General features: G+C 36.9%; 1 non-coding gene across 1 annotated transcript; it reads left to right on the top strand.

Moving 5' to 3' along the window:
- Positions 1–18,363: 18,363 nt before the first annotated feature.
- On the top strand, positions 18,364–18,435 carry Trnac-gca (transfer RNA cysteine (anticodon GCA)). The gene has a single exon. It is a non-coding gene; the product is annotated as a tRNA-Cys (tRNA).
- The last annotated feature ends 1,368 nt before the right edge of the window (positions 18,436–19,803 follow it).

Here is a 19,803-nt window from a genome sequence, read left to right as displayed (position 1 = left end):
TCAAAGTTTTCAAGAGAGCGATCCTTTGCAAATTGAACTGCAAATTTTTTCTTATCTCTAATGGCTTGCTTCCATTCTGGAGTCATATAGGGTATATCTTTCTCCCTGACTCGTTTCTTTTTAGTGGGTGCGTGTTGATCCACAACGCTCTCAAACAGTCCCTTCCAATAATCATATTGATCGTCCACATTACAAAAAATCTCTCCTACATGCCAGGGGGCAGCCTCCAAGTCCCGGTTAAGCTGTTCGAAATCAGTACTTTTTGTCTGCCGGAAAGTGGTAGTGCGAGTCTTGTGTTTGTGGATTTTCTCCGTCATTTCTCCAAACACCATATGGTGGTCACTCATTTCTGGCTGATAAACCCCACATTTCTTGAACAGTTCAGGACTGTTGGTTAGAATAACGTCCAAAAGTGACTTCGAGTGAGCTGTAACTCGAGTGGGTTCAGTTATCATGCACTGTAGATTATTGACTTCTTCCAGGTCCTTCAGAAGTTTCCCCTCAGCACGATCCAATCTCAATCTGTCCAGATTAAGGTCACCTAAAATGATGGCAGACTGCTTTTGGAAACACGCCCACTGACAGATGTGGTTAAGCTCCTCCTCAACACTTTTAAGATCCTGGAGGCTGGACTCGTTTCCCTTCCTTTTCTGTTTTGGGGGCCTGTAGATTGACAGAACTAACAAATCATTGCTTCCTATCTTCACCTCGACAGCAATTGCCTCAAGGATCTTGTAGGTCTTTGGCAGGGCCCGCTTCTTAGAAGGCAGAGCTGAAGAGAAGTATGCTAACAGTCCGCTTCCACCCTTTTTTCTGTCTTTTCTATACATGTGGTATCCTGGGAGGTTAAATTGACTGTTGGGATAGAAACTATCCACTTTTGTTTCAGATATTGTTATAATATGTGCTCTAAGGGAATTGTTCAATGTTTTTAGTTCTTCAAATTTATTTTGTATACTATTGATGTTTAGATGAACAATAAGGGCTCCGCTTGAATTCCTTTTCCTTTCCTCAACGATTACTCTCCCAGGGGACTCCCTTATGCAGGGTTTCATTACGTCCAATGTATTTGCATAAACAGCTTCGCCAGCATTGTTATTTGCATAATTATCTTCTTCCACACTGTTATTTATCGAAATAAATTCTTCTTGTAGACAATTTTTCAAGCATTCTTCTCGGCTAAATAGAAGCAAGCATAGAGAGCAGGTCCATTGTATTTCAGGGCAAACCTTGTACGACTTGAATTCAGCCTTTCTTAGGCCTATACATTTAACATGCGACCAAGTGTTACAATGAACACACAACAAGGCCTCTTGGTTTGACCGAACAGTTTTCCCGCACTCCTTACACGGGTTTTTCGGCATTCTCTTACTTGAAGGCCCTGGATTTGTATGTACATAGCCACCTAAGACAATTCGGCTAAGCTGTAGGGTCCTCGTATCCTTCGCTGTATATAGAATTCTGAACGATAAATACATTTTGCCGCAACCCGCTCGAGTTCTCAAGCTCAAGCTCATCTTCAGTGGTATTAAAGCGGCCAGACGTTCTTGTCCTTCCTCGTTTTTTCCCAAATGAGCTGGTCTGTATAGGAGTTGTTTTTCGACTTTCTCCCGTATCATTAAAGCCGCTATGAGCGAGAACACAAAATATTTCAGCGAGCTCGGCAGTGCTCGACCGGTCGCCATGATGACTGCAGAAGACCCCAGGTATTTTGTGGTAGACGTTAAAGTCATATTCGGAGATTTATCAACCAAAGAAGAAATGAACGATAAAGTCACAGTTAGCCTAGGCTCGCTGGATGTGCCTTGGTGAATATACAAATATGGGTACGCTCTCTCGCACTCGGAGAAGGCTATAGTCCACAGCGGTTAGGTTCGGGCGGCAGTTTGGCACTCACCCTAAGATCTGTGTTGCTACATTTTTTACAGAATTTAGAGTTGATGCAAATTACGATATTACCCCATGGATAACAGGAAAATAAAGCCTGGAATGGGAATCTAGCAATTTGCTAGAACCGGACATGATACTAAGAAAAAAAAATTTGATAAGTTGCAATCGACAGCCGAATTGATACGGCGCTATTGTTTACCACAGCGAAACCTACATATACTAAAATTTTGCAGAAAAGAAGAAAGGAGCTTTGTATGGAGCATTCAGATGAAATGAAAAATAACCCAACATACTCTGCTACTATTGAAAAACATGCTAATGGCAAAGTTTGAAACTTTTTTTCTAATTTTTTACATTTCTCAGGAGAGAAATTCATCATTAATTTGTCAACCTCTTTAAGGTTTCCGGTCGGTCAACCGAGGAAATTTTAATCAGCACACTGCTTTACATCTTTTGATAGTTTATTTGATAGTTAAAGAAGTTCAAAGTGTATTTTTGGAGAGTAAATGATAGCGAAATAAATTTCTTAACTCTCGATTGAACATACTTTCCGTGTTGAGCGGTCAAGACTGCAGGAGTCAGAAATCATAGCAGAGACGCAGAGAGGTCCTTTATAATCCCACAATACACCCCCAGCGTGTATGTCTCATTATGAAAAATTTATTAATATATCGGTCGGAGTAAAAAAGTCCTCAAAATTTCAAGCCTTGCAAGTGCAACTTTAGCTCGCGGCCATTTTAACCCAAATTTTTTAACGAAAACACAATGATTTTACTGGCTCTACACTATGTAGAGAAGTTTCTATATTTGGATCCCAACTACCCTTGTGTATGTTGGGTCGTCGGGTCTGCCGCAGTGTGCAGCCCCAGTCTCTAGTGGGCTTGTGTTTAACTAAACACGTTTTAGAAAATTATGGATTACAAAAAAAAAATTCTGTCTTTCCAGTCTCATTATCATAGATTAACTATATTGATATACTGTAATCGATTAAATAAAATTCATCAAGCTAAGAAGTACTTAGTGGTGAATTCTCCTCTTTTTCTGTGTTTGTGTGATTCTCAAAACCATTTTTACAGGACTTACCTTGAATTCTTATTGGAGTCCGTCTTTTTTTTCTCTCAAATTCACCTACATTGCGTTTGTTTGGTATGAATTACTAAAAAAAACGATCTATAATTATAATGCCCCTTCCACCTGACGTGACGGGTGACACTTTCAAGAAATTAATAATAACATTTTACAGTCCATGACTCCGGTCAATCCGTTGCATTTGGTTAAATTCTTCACCGCGTATTATTTTATCAATTTAAGTTTTTGGGCAAAGAGCCCAAAGAAGAATAGGGAAGGTTATTTCTAATATTAATAATCATCGTAGCTTGAAACCAACAGTCTCTATCGCAACCATAGTTACCAGACAGTGATAAAAGAAAACACATTTGGCTCAAGGTAGAAGGTAAGAGATGACTGTACTTAATGCATGGAAAACTTGAGTTTGACCGTCACCCATGATAAGAAATGATATCCACCTTAACTCTTCTATTTCTGTGTAGTTGAAATAAAACGAAAATTAAATTTACTGAGCTTCCAAATGTGGGTATCACAAACATTTGGCGAGGAACATCTTCAGCTACTGAAATAAACATGATGATTCTCCACAATTTTTATTTTCCTACAATGGGTTTACTTCTTGAACCTTTTCTCAGCGATATTTGTTTATGTTATAATGACACCCGTTGTAGAAATTATAGTTCTATCGCTATCGTAAATAGAGAAAAATACCAAATTATAAATGTCAGAGCTGGTGGTTCCAAGCACGTCACAAATTTGAAACTGGAAGCGACGGGAAATCCCATAAGGCGATGAGAGAGGATTTAATAAAATAACGAAGCCCACTGTTTGGGTTCAGTTTACAGTAAAGAAAAATAAAGTTAATGAAAAAAATTTGCATTTGAATCATCCAACTTGCCAAAAACTACGGCTGTTTTTTTCTGTACTTACAAAGATTTCCTTTCACAAATCGTTTTGTCCTATACCTCAACTTAGAATTAAATGCAGCTCGTTTGAATTCCGTTCAAATTATGGCAAAAGTGATGATTTCGAAATAGAAGGACCTTGAAGAATGTGGTGGTTGATTTGCAAGGCTCCCACTCAGAAAAATGAGTCGGAAGCTCAATGTTGACTCACAGGTCTCGTTAACCTTAAGTCTGCACCAAGTTTATCTAACGGAGGAAAACCTGAAACTTTTTTTTTATAATTTGAAAGGTATTCCAATGAAGGCCTTGGAAGCCAGATCCGTTACTGAGTGGTTTAGCTGAATCTAATCATAAATTACAGCACTCATTTTCCAAATACCAATTTGCTATCATCCTTGAGATCAAGGTTACGCCTAAGCGTCGTGTCGCTAAGGGCCTGAATTAAGTATAGCAGCTGTCTACCGCTTGATCATGCTCAATCATTATAAGGTATCTGAGGGGTTCTGCCTCGACACTCTTCATGCATTCCTGATATATCGAGACGTAAGTTGTGAAAAACGGTCGTAAGTTGCTCGGCAAATTTATGGAATTTCAATAGTTTAAGATTCTCCGTTTACAGGAGATTTCCTGTTTGTTTAACTAAAGAGGTTATTAGAATTCATCATTAATTAATTTGGATGTTAATGAATGCGAGGGAAGACAAAATGACTAATTACATAGGGTTTTCAAATAGGAAAGCCATCCTTAAATTATTGCGCACATGTATTGTTTAGAGTGAGTAGGAGGGCCAAACGGGAAAACATTTCGCTCGATGCAGTGAAGTGGGTGGTACAGTAAGGTACTCGCCCTAAGATCTGTGTTGCTACATTTTTCACAGAATTTAAAGTTGATGCAAATTCCTATATTACCTAATAGATAACAAGAAAATAAAGCCTGGAATCTTGCAATTTGTTAGAACCGGACGTGATACCAAGAGAAAAAAAAATCCATTTTGATTGTTTGCAACCAACAGCCGAATGGATAAGGCGCTATTGTTTGCCACATGAAAAGACGCATTACTCCAGTCAATCCGTTGCACTAACTTAAATTCTTCGCCGCGTATTATAATAACCAATTTAGCTTTTTGTGCAAAGAGCCCAAACAGGAAGAGGGAAGTTCATTTCTAATATTAATGTTCATCTTGGCTTGAAACCAACAATTTCTATCGTAACCATAGCTACCAGACGATAATAAAAGAAAACACGTTTGGCTAAATTAGTCTAGTGCTGGGCACCAAAGAACGTTGGATCTTGGAAGGTAGGAGATGACTGTACTTACTGCATAAAACTTTCACTTTCACCCCATGGTAAGATTTGATATCCAGCCTTAACTCCTATTTCTGTGAAGTTGAAATAAAACGAAAATGAAATTTACCGAGCTTCCAAATGTGGGTATCACAAACACTTGGCGAGAAAACATCTTCAGCTACTTGAAAGAAACAAGATCATTATCCTTAAATTTTATTTTCTTGAACAAAACATTTACTATGTGAAATAATAGGGGAAAAATTTATTGTTTATTCTGGTAAAAGTGCACCTAAAATATGTTTTAAAACTCCTACAGAGTGCGTGAAGCCGGCAAAATGTTTCATCGTGCACAAGTTGTCGGGATGATTTTATCATACGGACGGTAAACGTTGTGCTTTTTTTCTAACTTCTAGTAACGAAGCCGTGGGAAGAGGAACGAACGATTTTATAAGAATAGGAACTTTTGAAATAATTTCGAGCCATTGTTACTTGTTTCTTTGACGTTTCTTGGGAAAAGTCAGTAGACAAATGCAATTAACTATGAGAAATAAGTTTCAAGAAACTGTATGACGAAAAAAAAATCATATTTGCAGCGCCATTAATTTATTTGAACTACACTATCGACGACTCATTAAAAACGGTCATGCTTAAAAATATTTAGCAAACAAAATTTAAGGATTTGGCATATCAGCGTCAATTTACTTCGCATTTTGTTTAATCTGTTTGTCCTCATTGTCAACTTGAATTTGTATTGTAGCTCTGAAGCCCCAGAGGTTCGAGAAAATCGTTTGTATCGCATGTGCTTGACGTCCGTGAATTATGGTCATTGTGGCTTTCGCGCAAGATAGAGCCGCATAAACTTTGATAGATAAATTCTAACACGAATCGTCAGTATTTGCTGGGAGACTTCCTCGAAGTCCTTTCTTAATTAAAGAACTAACTTTCAAAACCACAAACAAGTGCAACATTTCTTAAGGGAAAAAAAACTGAAGTTTGCAATATTTCCTTGTCAAAGACAATATTTTCATTAGCGATCCTTTATTAGCACACGGTGGAATTTCTTTTGGTAAATTCTGGATTATTTGAGAATTTGAAGGAAATCTTCCTAAAAAATGTTTTAAAGCTACTTTAGACCGAATATGATGTTTCATAAGTTGTTAAGTTGATGTTTCTAAAGATTTCCTTTCACAGATCCTTTTGTCTTATCCCTCAACTTTGACTGCCCTGCAGCTCGTTTGAATTCCGTTCAAATTATGGCAAAAATGATGATTTTGAAATAGAAGAACCTTGAAATATATGGAAGGCAATTTGCAAGGCTCCCACTCAGAAAAATTAGTCGGGAACTCAATGTTGGCTCACAGGTCTCGTTAACCTTAAGTCTGTACCAATTTTATCTAACGGAGGAAAACCTGAAACTTTTTTTACAATTTAAAAAGTATTCCAGTGAAGGTCTTGGAAGCCAGATCCGATACTGGATGGTTTGGCTGAGTCCAATCATAAATTACGGCACTCCTTTTCCAAATAACAATTTGCTATTATCCTTTAGATCAAGTTTGCGCATAAATCAACATTCAGAGCGTCGTCTCGCTTAGGCCCTGAGTTAAGTATAGCAGCTGTCTACCACTGGATCGTTCTCAATCATTATAAGGTATCTTAGGAGTTCTGCCTCGACACTCTTGGTGCATTCCTGATGTATCAAGGAGTAGGTTGTAAGTTGATTGACAAATTTATGGAATTTCAGTGGTTTAAGATCCCCCGTTTACGAAAGATTTTCTGTTCGTTCAAAATTAAAGAGCTCAGGAGAACTCATCTTTAATTAATTTTGAAAAAATGAATGTGAGGGAACATAAAACGACATGTGTCTGAGAATCTCAAAGAGGAAAACTATCTTTAAATCCTTGCGCACATGTATCGTTTAGGGTAAGCATGAGGGCCAAACGAGAGAATATTTCGCTCGATGTAATGAAGTGGTTGGTACAGTTTGGCACTTGCCCTAAGATCTATGTCGCTACATTTTTTACAGAATTTAGAGTTGATGCAAATTATTATATTACCCCAGAAAAATAAAGCCTGGAATCTTGCAGTCTGCTAGAGCAGGATCTTGCAGATTACATCGGGTTCCTTTATACTGAATCTCGGGAGTGTATGCGTGTTGTTTTGTAAATATAAACACTGCAACCTATTTTAACTTGTTTTTGTGTCCTTTTTAGCGACGCAATATGTCTGTTATGACCAGAGTGCCAAATTTTATTCTTTAATTTTGATCTTCTCCACACTGCATAGTTCATGACCTGATATTTCAACGTAAATTATCGAGAAGGCGCCTTCCGATCACCTTTGTTTACTTTATAAGTCACGCAAGCGCTCAAGCGTTACGACCGATCACGTTTACGCAACGTTTTAGGACAACTCGGCGTCTAATCTCAAATTAAGTTGCTGTGAAAACCTAAAATCCTCAACGTAGAAGATAAACGAACTAAGTCTGAACTGTCAGAAGGAGATCTTGGTCAATTCCAAGAATCATGCAAATGATCTTTGACACGAGTGCAATTGAGCAAACACATGGATTTGCGTTGTTTTTAAGAAGTTGGTGGATGGAAACTAGAGATATACCCGCGGGTTTGAGGCAATCCATGACCTCATTGGTGTATAAACTATGCACTGACATGCTTTTTCGGCCCGATTAACGCCTGCATTTTGAGGATTCTTTCGTACAAAGTTGTGAATTTTTGATATGCAAATTAAGGTCGAAGAGCAGGGTCTCCTCTGATCACGCTGGTATGAAAAATATTTCAGTTGAAGTTTCCATATTTTGTCTGTGAACTAACTGAATACACCTTATAACTTGTAGCAAGATAGAATTGCGTGCGCAACATTGTTGCAGTCGCTGCGCGCTGGACAAAATCTTTGAAATTGACACTTTCGATCGCTGTTCACAGGGGTGGTCTGGCCAAAAATTATTTTTGGCTTGTGGCGACGCAAAAAAAGAGAATTGGAGAACAACTAAACTATTTTTGAAACATGTGTCCTAAACCCTTTTCATGGGCAAAAAATAAAAGAAAACTTTTTTCCGACGGGAAGCCGAGAGGGAGCGGCACTTAAACAATCATCGGTATTTCTATTGCATAAAAAAGATGATAATCAGCAGCTTGTAAATGTTAATTAGCCAACTTGTTTAAGATTTTATTTTTTCTCGCTCAATAAGAATATATCGTTTCTTTTGCAGTTTTTATCGAGGTCGAGTCGTTTTCACTTCACATTTGGAACCAAAATTTCTGAATAGAGATTTTTAATGCTGGTACATACGTTTTTCGATGTGTAGTTAAAGAACATCTAACCATATATAGGTTTGATTGTCAACATTTTCAGACGATTTTAGGAGCGAAGTTTGATAAGAATAACACGTCGGCGTATTAACTCCAAAAACTGACAAATTAAAGCGGACTTAAAACGGGAACATGACTTTTCTGTTGTATAAAATTTTTATTATTACCAAAGTTGCTAAACGTAAAATATTAAAAGCACAATAAATTTTGCAAGTTGTTTGTCTTTTTGTAGGAATGAACGAAAAATAGGCTGAATAAATAGGCTAAAAATAAGCTTGATCTTTCAAATTTTGATAGTTTTGGATTGAAAAGTCTAACGTAAAACTTAACGTCTAAGTATCTGCTTTTCCTAGCAGTCAATCAGACCTTCTAAAAAAATTAATCGAAATTTTTACAATGTTGGTCTAAGGGTCTTATACGTATGTTAACATGTGAAGATATTTTTAAGAGACCCAATTCTCTCCGTCGAGCAAAGCGGATAACATCCATTTGCGCTATTTGCATTAATTTCCACATGGAACTGACAGCTGCAAGCATTTTTTTAAAATTTATTTTCATAATACGGTTTCGTTCATAACGACAGGTCGATTTCTTTCGATGTCTTGTCTCAATGGAAATTAGCATAAATTTCCTCTTTCCATGATAATTGGTCTAAATAACAAAGGCGATCGTGTAAACTCAAGTAGGAAAAATCGGAATTTTCAAGGACCTGTATAATGAAGAAATAGAAAAAAGGTTCATTAAGAAAAATGAATTTTTTTTTGGACTTATTGATCATGAAATAGAAAAGGAACTTGAGAAAAATTTGCGTATAGCTTTTATTAATGGCTTTTGTTCTCTCCCCTAAAATAATATCGAAAATGCTCTCTACAAACCTTGTGTCTTCACAAAAGACAAGTGATGCTCGATGCTGCCAATTTAAGTTCTTGTTTCACTTTTTTTCTTACCGTTTTTGGGAGGGAGAGGGCTGGAGCTATTTATCCAGGGCCCTTTTTATACAAAAAGTTAGGAATTTAAAATATAACAGCGGTAGCAGCGACATCAACAAAAACAATTAAAAACTCTACTCAAGTTTTTCTTGTCCCAAGCATTTTATGTGTTAACCTCCTTTATCTCAGCTGAAATAATGGGGAAATCTCTGAGCACGGAATTCAGACATAGAAAATTATCCTAAATTCCTATGTTATCAGATAGGCAAAAATACGCAAATGAAGGCAGTATTAATTTTTCTCCATTTTCCAGTATTCTCCTCGGTGGGCTGGTTAAGTTACGCGGAACCTATGATTCCTCTTTTTCTTTTCTTTTTTTTCTTTTCCCTTTTTTTCCTAGACAGCACACCAAAAGTAGAGTTATAAGGAAAAAAGGATCTAGCAACCGTTTCCTCACAAACTCCTGTCCTTAAGAAGACCGTAGAAAATGAAATAGAGGCAATGCATAATTCAAGGTACGAATAAAATTCATTGGATGTCTTACCACCTTGATGTACTAGGAGCTTAATGTTCCTACATGATTTTAAAAACCTAAATGCTGTAATGTTTCCGTGATGGCTAAAAGGTTCCAAGGATTCTGTTATCGATTATAAAACGACGATGTAATGCCAGTTTCTGAGTGGCCTTGAGTTGTTTTCCTTCAACGGAAGCAGTATTGCTATGGTTGTCAGCGTTTAACTTCCCGAACTGATTATTTCATGAATGCTTAAGTAAAAACCAGGCAAATCATAATTTACCCTTCGTTAAGTGTAAGATGAGAAGTTCTGGACGAAGACTATAACATACACGATTTGCTTCGCAAAGTAAATCTTGCAAGTTTCACCGCAATATTCTGTATTTCTAGCATCTGCATTTCCTTGATTGTTAATTCCATATTCTACATGTGTATGTACGAACTTAGTTTCAAGGCGCCAATGAAACACATTTAACGAAAGATGAATCGTAATCGGTGGAAAATAAATCTACATAAGCTTTATTCGAACAGTTTGGTCGATACATAATTCCAAAAATAAAACGATTTAATTTATCCCCTACCTAAATAAAGTATTCTCTATGTCGTTGAAAATGTGAATGAGACCAGTCGACAGTTAAAAGACAACTGCTTGATAACAACTCGAATAGTAAACAAGGCCTTAATGGCAACGTTGAATGAGTTCCCCGAAAAATGCAAGCCTCTTAGCTAAGGCAAACCCCATGTCTTGAAAGCTGTCTTTGAAACAATTTTACTATTCATTACTGGAACATTTTCTTGAATTTTTATGTACAGTTCTTCGCCTCAGAGACAAAACAAATATGTAACGACTGTTGAAAAAGCTCGTCCGTGCAAAAGTTCTAAAGATTGTTTGACAGTTTTCAATTTCAGAAATTAAACCACCGTGCATCGAGACTAACACAATTGCAAAGTTAAACAAAAGAGACTTGATGACCAGAAATGTGAATCACACAATTTTTCCGACTTTTTATTTCTTTAATAATAATGAAGTTCGAGATCATTGAGCTATTTTTCAGTGGCATATCACACCTAAAAGTACTTAAACAATTTTAAGTGTACCTTGAAAATTCGAGCAACTTCCATCGAAGAATCAGGCAAGCTGGAATGATAAGAGATAATTTATTAAAGACGTCACTTGGTGTCTCATAGAAAGACGTAAACAGCATCTGATATGTGCCTTGTCTGTCATCTTGAAAAAAACATTTAATATGTCGAATAAAGGGGAAAAATGTATTGTTTATTCTGGTAAAAGTGCGCCTAAACTATGTTTTAAAACTCCTACAGAGTGCGTGAAGCCATCTAAATGTTTCATCGTGCACAAATTGTCGGGATGATTTTACCATGCGGACGGAAAACGTTGTGCTCGTTGTCTAACTTGTGGTGACGAAGCCCTAGGAAGAAGAGCGAACGATTTTACAAGAATAGGAACTTTTCAAATAATTTCGAGTCATTTTGTTGATTTAGCGTTGCTTGAGACAAGACAGAAGACAATTTAATAAACTATGAGTAATATTAAAAGGAAAAAAATTGACATTTCTGCAGCGATAATAATTTATTTAAACTACATTGTCGACGACTCATTAAAAACTATCAAGCTAAACAATATTTAGCGATCGATTTTAAATATATGGCGGAACAATGCAAATTTACACCGCATTTCGTTTGATCTGTTTGTCCTCACTGTCAACTTGAATTTGTATTGTAGCTCTGAAGCCTTTGAGGTTCGAGCAAATCGTTTGTATTGCGTGTGTTTGACGTCTGTGAATTATGGCATTGTGGCTTTCCCGCAAAATGGAGCTGTGTAAACTTTGATAGATATATTCTTACACGAATCGCCAGAGCAAGTTTTCAAGCTAAAATTAGGCGTCAGGCTGATGAAAGTCCTTTCTTACTTAAAGACCTAACCTAAACCTCAAACAAGTGCAATAGTTCTTAAAGCAAAAAGGGAAAAAAATGTAGTTTTCCCTGCCCGTACAAATTTACTCAGCCCCTACTTATCTTCAGGAAGTTGCATACACCGTAAGTGGGAACCTTTTGATTGATACAAACCTAAGAGTGTCGTTGTATGTTTAGAGCTTTGCGTATAGATTACGCAATTGAAGGCTTGACGTTTCTTGAGGCTGGCAATATTTCCTTGTCAAAGACATTCTTCTCTTATTAGTTTTTCATTAGCGATCCTTTATTAGTACACAGTGGAGTTTCCTTAGATAAACACTGGATTATTTGAGAACTTAAAGGAAATCTTCTTAAACAACGTTTAAAAGCTACTTTAGACCGAATTTGATGTTTGATGGTGATAATTTTTCAAAGAAACCTGGTGAAAATTACGTTCATTGAAAAATTTAAGATCGTGATGACATTTGCGTAGTTTTTCCTAAACAAATATTTGATCTCTGCCATGGTTCAGTGACATTGTAGAAGGAACAAGGAAGTTCTTATCTAAAGTTAATCATCGTTTTGGCTTGAAACCAGGTGTTTCTATGGTAATCATAGCTACCATATTGTTATAAAAGAAAGCAGTTTTACCTCAAAAGTAGTGAAGACCAAAGAGCTTTGCATCTTGAGAGGTAAGACTTGATTATATCGAAAACACCGATGGAAGATTTGAGTAATAATATCCCTGGAAAATTTATATTCTTTACGAAAAGGATTTGCATATCAAAGGAAAAGGTTGGCTTCACTCCCAAAGAAGGGTATGGTGCGATTTTAAAAGAAAATTGTCTTGAGGTCTTTTTCAATACTCGAGGTTTACTAACTGAACCTTTACATGATTACTTCCATGCACCACAAAAGTTCTGGTAAATAATAAATTGCTCTGTTTATCTAAAAAATTATCAAAAGGTCGCTAAGTTTGAACCCCGTCCAAAATGTTGAATGTGTTACGAACAACGTAGAAAGGATTATTTATCAGATATAGTTTGGAAGCTTTATATTTGAATCTTTCTTACCCTTTGGGTTACTGGACTTTGTAGATAAATAAAGGGTTTTAACAATCTTCGGGATTTTTATTTCATAACTGAATGAGGATAATCAGCAGCTTATAAATGTTAATTAGCCAACTTGTTAAAGATTGTATTTTTTTCTCGCTCATAATGAGACTATGTTATTTCATCTGAAGTTTTTGTCGAGTTTGAGTCGTTGTCACTTTACATTTGGAACCAATATTTCGAAATGAAGATTTTTAATGCTTGAACATTCGTTCTTCTATGGGGGCGTAAAGTGATCAGGCCTATCAGGAGGACATTTCAAAATACCTTAAGCAGATCAAAGTTATCATTCCACAGAAACTAAAGGAGCCTTCAAAATTAAAGTTTAATGTTAAGAGTTGTGCTGATCTTCCTTGACGATTGGCATCCTATCGAGCCTTGTGCAAATTGTTTACTCACATCATGAACTAGAAAGTGCCTGAACGAATTTACAGGCAAGGTTTTAATGTACGTGTAGTATTATTGCTATATGGCTTCATCTGGTATCAAACAAGTTTTGTTGAGGGGAAACTCGTCTTTTTTCTTTCTATGATCCTATTCTCAATATCTTCAGATTCAGCACAAGCAAAGAAGTATGTGGTGGCTGTTCCGCCATTTAAGATTCATCCTTTTCGTTTCTACCATGGATTTTGTCACAGCTAATGATCATTGTAGGACCGAAGTAAACATAGAAGGAATGGCTCTCGGGAGTTCTGTCTTCAAAAGATGTTCACTGGCGGCTCCTCACCTTTGCGATGTCAAATGTAGACAAGAGATTACGTGCCAAAGCTATAACTACAATCGAAAATACCAAATATGTGAACTAAATAACCGCACTAAGGAGGCGAGACCAGAGAATTTCCTCTCAGCACCCGCGTGGTTTTACATGCGGCGATCGAACGGCAGAGGTAAGAAATCAAAAGTCTTTCCATCAATGTGATTTCTGTTTCTCTTAAATCTTCTCCATCCTCAACCTGTCACTTTCTCACCTGGAAGAGCTAAGAATAGGAAGTGAATGTAAAACATATCTTTACTTCAGCTCCCTTAGGTTCTATCCCTGAATTACCGGCGCTGTCTTGTCACGAAATAAAGGCGAGTGAAGGTAAACACACCATAAGCGGCAAGTACTGGCTGGATCCAACTACGAAAGGAAAAGCAAAACCGATTTACTGCGATATGGTTAACGAAGGTAGGTCCTATAACTTTGCTCGAGTTATTTTATTTTGTAATGAGTTATCAGTATTAAGAAATTAATATAAATTATACTATTATTGATATCATTATCGTAATATTTAGTTAGGATCAGTTCTAGTGAGGATGCCTCTCTCAGGTTGCTCTAACTTACTCACTACTTCTCTTTCAACATTTTAGATATGGATGAATGTAAATTTAACATCAGTGACTGCGACGTGAATGCAAACTGTACTAACACATATGGTTCTTACAAATGCATATGTACAGTGGGATACACCGGCGATGGACACTCGTGTTCAGGTAGTTTTAATATTTCCATATATAACTAATTTTTGTTAATCGTCTCATAATTTTATGCAGCGTTATCCATGCATGTTTATGCACAGAGTTACCATGATCTACATATTTTGTTACACATTCTGTAATGATAAGAGGAATTACATGACTATGGGTCATAAAAATGATAAAGTGAAAAATTTATGAATAGTTTATCAGATATTTACGAGTGTAAAGGAAATCACTCTTGTCACGTGAATGCTACATGCACGAACACCAAAGGATCGCACGTTTGTACTTGTCACCCCGGATATAATGAAAATGGAAGCGACTGCACAGGTACTTAATGCCTTTCCCATTTGTAAGAGTTGTTTTACCAGCATACCTTGTATAAAAAGAGATGAGTGTAGGCCTGAAGACAATGGCGATAATGACACCATTGTATTCAATAAACATTCAGTGGTAAAAAAATCTCAACTGGCAAAGGAGACTTGATAGATAGGCTTACAGGACAGAAAAACGGATTTGAACTTGGGGAAACCGAGAAAAAATCTGGTAAGTGGTAACGTGAAGTGCTCACGTCTAGAACCACAAGACAAAGACTTCTCCCTTGGATCACATGTATGTCAATGTCATGCTGGATATACTGGAAATGGACAAAACTGCACAGGTAAATTTAATCTCTTCTCTATAATATAGTAGAATAGTCCTGCATGACACGTTCGACTACAGTGCCGCACCATCCAGTTGCGTTGAAAGACAATTAGACCATTTATCACTAAGAAACTCGGTCATTTTGTCCTCATGTGTTCACCTCCTCGAGTGTTCAAGTCGCTATCTTATGAGAATATAAACAGTTGTAATCTCTTGGTATCGAGTTGAACAAGAGAAGAAAAGTTACATGACCGCAAGCAACCATGTACTATTTTGATTATCATGTAAACAAGAATGAAAGGTGACTTTTTTAAAGAATGATATGATTGGTTTCACAATCCGCGAAAAAAAATCGTAAAGCACGTCGGCGATAAGGGTCAAGATGAAAAAATGCGTTGAACCATTACAGAAACAGACAAAGGGCGTAACTTTCTTTTCACAAAATTCTCAGTTGATTTTTTCCTTACCGAAAGAAAAATATTTTCATGTAAAAGACAAAAATAGGCCTTTAGTAAGAAAAAAATAGAATTTTTTAAAGAATGAAATTAGAAGTTTCACATTCCGCGAAAAAAAGTCTAAGTCTTTAATATCCGACTATAGTTTGGAACGGTGTCTAGAGAGAGATTCCACGGCAGTGGAAGTTTCTGTTTAGTCTAAATTAATAATTAATTTGTCACAGTGAAAAATAACTTAATGACCTGTCACCTCGTAAAAGTTTAAAAAACGAATGTATCTCTCACTCGTATAACCACTAACGTTGTAGAATTTTTCTTTTCTTTCCAATTTTTTTAGATATTGATGAATGCCAAGAAAATACTCACAATTGTCACCTGAACGCTACTTGTCAAAACACAAATGGATCCTTTGTGTGCACCTGTTTATTTGGATTTAACGGAGATGGACGGAACTGCACAGGTAAAGGCCTTTAGATTGTAATTGTCTCGTTATAACTTTATTTATTTGCTTGTGTTTTTATTTTTAATTGTTTATGTAATTTGTACGTACCTTCTCGGTTTGTTTCTTTGTTTGTTTGTTTTAATAAAGTAGTTACCCTTGCCTTAATATTTTTGACCAATGGTAGAAAATGATCCCAATTGAAAGCAAGAGGACGAAATGCACTCAATGCTCAAAATAAGGAGATTTATACATGTATCATACTCCAAGAATCGTGATTGAAACCCTGTCATTTCTCAGATATTGACGAATGTGCAAGATATCTTTCTTGTCATGTGAATGCTAACTGTACCAACACAATTGGATCACATGTATGTACATGCCACACTGGATACACTGGAGATGGACAAACTTGCTCAGGTGATTTCTTCAATGTCCACAAAAGTTCTTTATGTCCGAAGAGAGGTAACCCCCATTGCTGCTCTTTCTATACATACAATTCCAGCTACTCGATGCGGGAGGTAATCTGAAACGTCTTTTTAGCTTAAATTATAAGGCCGGAAGTAGTCAAACATTTATCCTAAAATTCATCCCTCAATAAAAATTGTGGATTGTTTTGTTTTGTCTCACATCCTTTGAGACTAGATTTGCAGTATTTTGGATAGTTATTCATTATATCTTGATTCACCAAAACATTTTTCATCATAACATCAACTCTGGGTTGTGACGTGGTGCACTTGATCCCCATCAGACATTGACGAGTGTTCACAGATGAACATCTGCGATACGAACGCCTCTTGCAGTAATACCCAGGGCTCCTACAGTTGCGCCTGTAATCCTAAATACATTGGGGATGGTCTGACTTGTAAAGGTTAGTCTCTTTTGATCCATGCCTTGTATATTTTTTAGAGATGGTACTGGCTGAACTCGCTGTAAATAATGTTGAGTGAATGGCTATTCTTGTTTGGCCATGTAACAAATCACGTTAGTTTTTAGTACCTTTAGTTTGCTTGGAAACGTCCATCGACAAAACATCGGGGATAAAGAAAGATAAATTTGATTTTTTACATCATATTTTTGGACTTGAAGGCATTGTTTTTGTCCACCAGGAGAGAAAATAATTTATTCTTGATGATGCATAAATGTTCTGCAAATGCAATTATATTGATGATGTCTCAATTAAACAGAATAGTCTGATTGGTTAAAATCGATGTTGACCGCAATTACGATTTTCTCACTCTAACCTAATAAGGTGATTCCTCAGGAAAAAAAAAAGTCATCTAACATTTTTTTAGTCTGCCTTTAAATATTTCCTACCAATGGCTGTTTCGAAAAATGCAATAAGAAAGGCAGGTCACCTTGCTTGTTTGAGAGAAATGACGGGCAACACTTACCTCATTTATGCCTACTAGCAATTTTTCCCGCGCGTCATTTCAAGGTACATTTTTCGGTAGCTGGAATCAAAGGTTTCCGAAGTAAAAATTAAAAGAAAAAACTTAAAAGGTACAAAGTCTCGAGCGTGTGGAAAAATATGATATGAAATTTGTGGAAATTATTTATATATATTAGTAATTATTATCACGTTCCTCACGTCGTTGTTTTCAAGGTAATGATTTTCATCATCAAGTAACGGGCTTTGTACACGTTTTTAGCCATGTTTTCTTTTTCTTTTTTTTGCCTTTGACAATTTTCTTAGTTTCTCCAAGTTAAAGGGGAAGATTTGTACAAAAAAATTATGCAATGAAAAATAGAGGTCACCCCGCTCGTTCAAGAGCTAAAGAGCATTGTGCCTGTTTGCATGGTCCATTTATTGAAAAGCAATACCGTGTTCTCGGAATGTGTGCGCTTACTTGCCTGATTACGTGATTTTTATGCGCAGTACAGGATGCCCAGTGCAATACTGAGGAATCACCTTTAGACTGATAGCAAGATTCAGTTTGTTTTTTTTTTTTTTTTATCTAAATAGTAATTAATGGAAGAATATTTGTCTAAATAAGGAAAACGTAGACAAATTTGAGTGTAGCCGACGAAACTACGAGCACAGCAACTTGACTTTTTAAAACGCGAATTTTTGTCGGATGCACGATTTGATTGGCTGTTAGGAAACACTGTCGTCCAGAGCATGTGTTGAGAAAATATTTATCAGTCATGTTATAAACATACAACATTTACCTTTGATAGAAATAGTAGAGATGGTAAGTTTTGAGCTCGATGAAGAATTAAGAAAGATGTTTTTTCGTCTCGTCACGAGCGTGGGATAAAGAAAAATTCTGAGTCCCCATGAGGAATCTTCTTCTCCGAGCTCAAAACTTAACATCTCTACTAGTTCTATCAAAAACATTACGCTATCGACATTGTTGATCCTAGCAGTATGCAGGACGCGTGTTATGAGAACTTCGTAATAGACCTCGCTCACCGAAGAGTCTTGGTGGCTCAGTGGTAGAGCATCGGAGCGCAAATCCGAAGGTCTGAGGTTCGATTCCTCATGGGGACCCAGAATTTTTCTTTATCCCACGCTCGTGACAAGACGAAAAAACATCTTTCTCAACATTTACCTTTCTCTGTAACGTTATTAGAGAATTTTGCTTATAATATATAGGGCACGTTTTCCCTTGTTTACATTTTCTCATTTAAACACTCGAGGCTTGGAAATTTCTTCAAAGTTATGCAAACCCTTGACCGCGTATCGGGTTCGCATAACTTTCTCAAATTCTCCCAACCTCCTCTCGTGTTTAGGCAAGAGTATGTAAACATGGAAAAAAGGTTCTCTATTCCTTAAGCAGTAATCGGTTCCAACAAAGTTTTCCAGGCATATCTGCTCAGATCAAAGGAAAACTAGTTACTTCACTTCAGTTCCACTAAGACACAGAAAACTTTTTCACAGTTAAATAATTCTAGCCCTGGGCAATTTTTGCGGGAGCACTTATTAACAAGGTTGATGGCTTTACATTCATCAACAACCTTTTTTTGTGGTCAGCAGTCGATGATTGCAGGGCTTTATGAAAAGCGATCACTGAGCGATCGCGCCACAGTCACGTATTGAAATTCTTGGAACATGGTATCTCTTAAGGGATTTTGTATTGAGGCTGTATGACAAACTCGGCTATTTTTTTTTAGCAGCCATAATTCGAGAAAATCATGCGACCCTGGATTGAGAACGGTCATCGCTTTGCCATTCATTTATTAACCTGACACAGCTGATTGGTGATATCAAACACATGTAAAAAATTATCGTAATTTTATACGCGTGTTTAACAAGGATTTCCCGGCTCTTCTCAGGGCAGGGAATCGTTTTAAACCACCGCAGTTTATATAATAGCTTTTCTCCTTAAGCTTTCTTATAACGAAATACATAAAACATCGCATTAACCGAAATTCAACCTTTTAGCCGATCCGTGCTATAATTACAGAAACCTGAGCGATGCTGACAGAAAGAGCACTTACATCACCCCTAACGGTGGAGAAAAATGTGACGGCTATTACTCATCTTTAATATTCGGGAAATGGTATCGTTTCGCGGGAGATGCAGGAACAAAAATGCCAACGCAATGCGTACCGGATAATAGATGTGGTGCGGTCTACTCAGGCTGGCTAAAAGGTGGTCACCCCGCATTGGCAGATGGTGAGGTTTTCTCCAAGGTCTGCTTTACCAAAGGTGGAGATTGTTGCATGAAATCAAGGGACATAAAAGTGAAAGACTGCGGAACCTACTTTATATACAAACTACGAAAGGTACCTGGTTGTGCTCTGCGCTACTGTGGCACAGACTGAATGCTATAAGCAAATCATTCTGCTCAACGAAAGGATTCACAAATCGATTTAATTATTGGCACATGCACATTAATGTATAACAGGGACTTTA

The sequence above is a fragment of the Pocillopora verrucosa genome, chromosome 5 (assembly GCF_036669915.1).
Source record: "Pocillopora verrucosa isolate sample1 chromosome 5, ASM3666991v2, whole genome shotgun sequence".
In the NCBI taxonomy this organism is placed as follows: domain Eukaryota; kingdom Metazoa; phylum Cnidaria; class Anthozoa; order Scleractinia; family Pocilloporidae; genus Pocillopora; species Pocillopora verrucosa.
The sequence above is the reverse complement of the archived record's forward strand: the minus strand, read 5'-3'. Positions and strand labels throughout refer to the sequence as shown.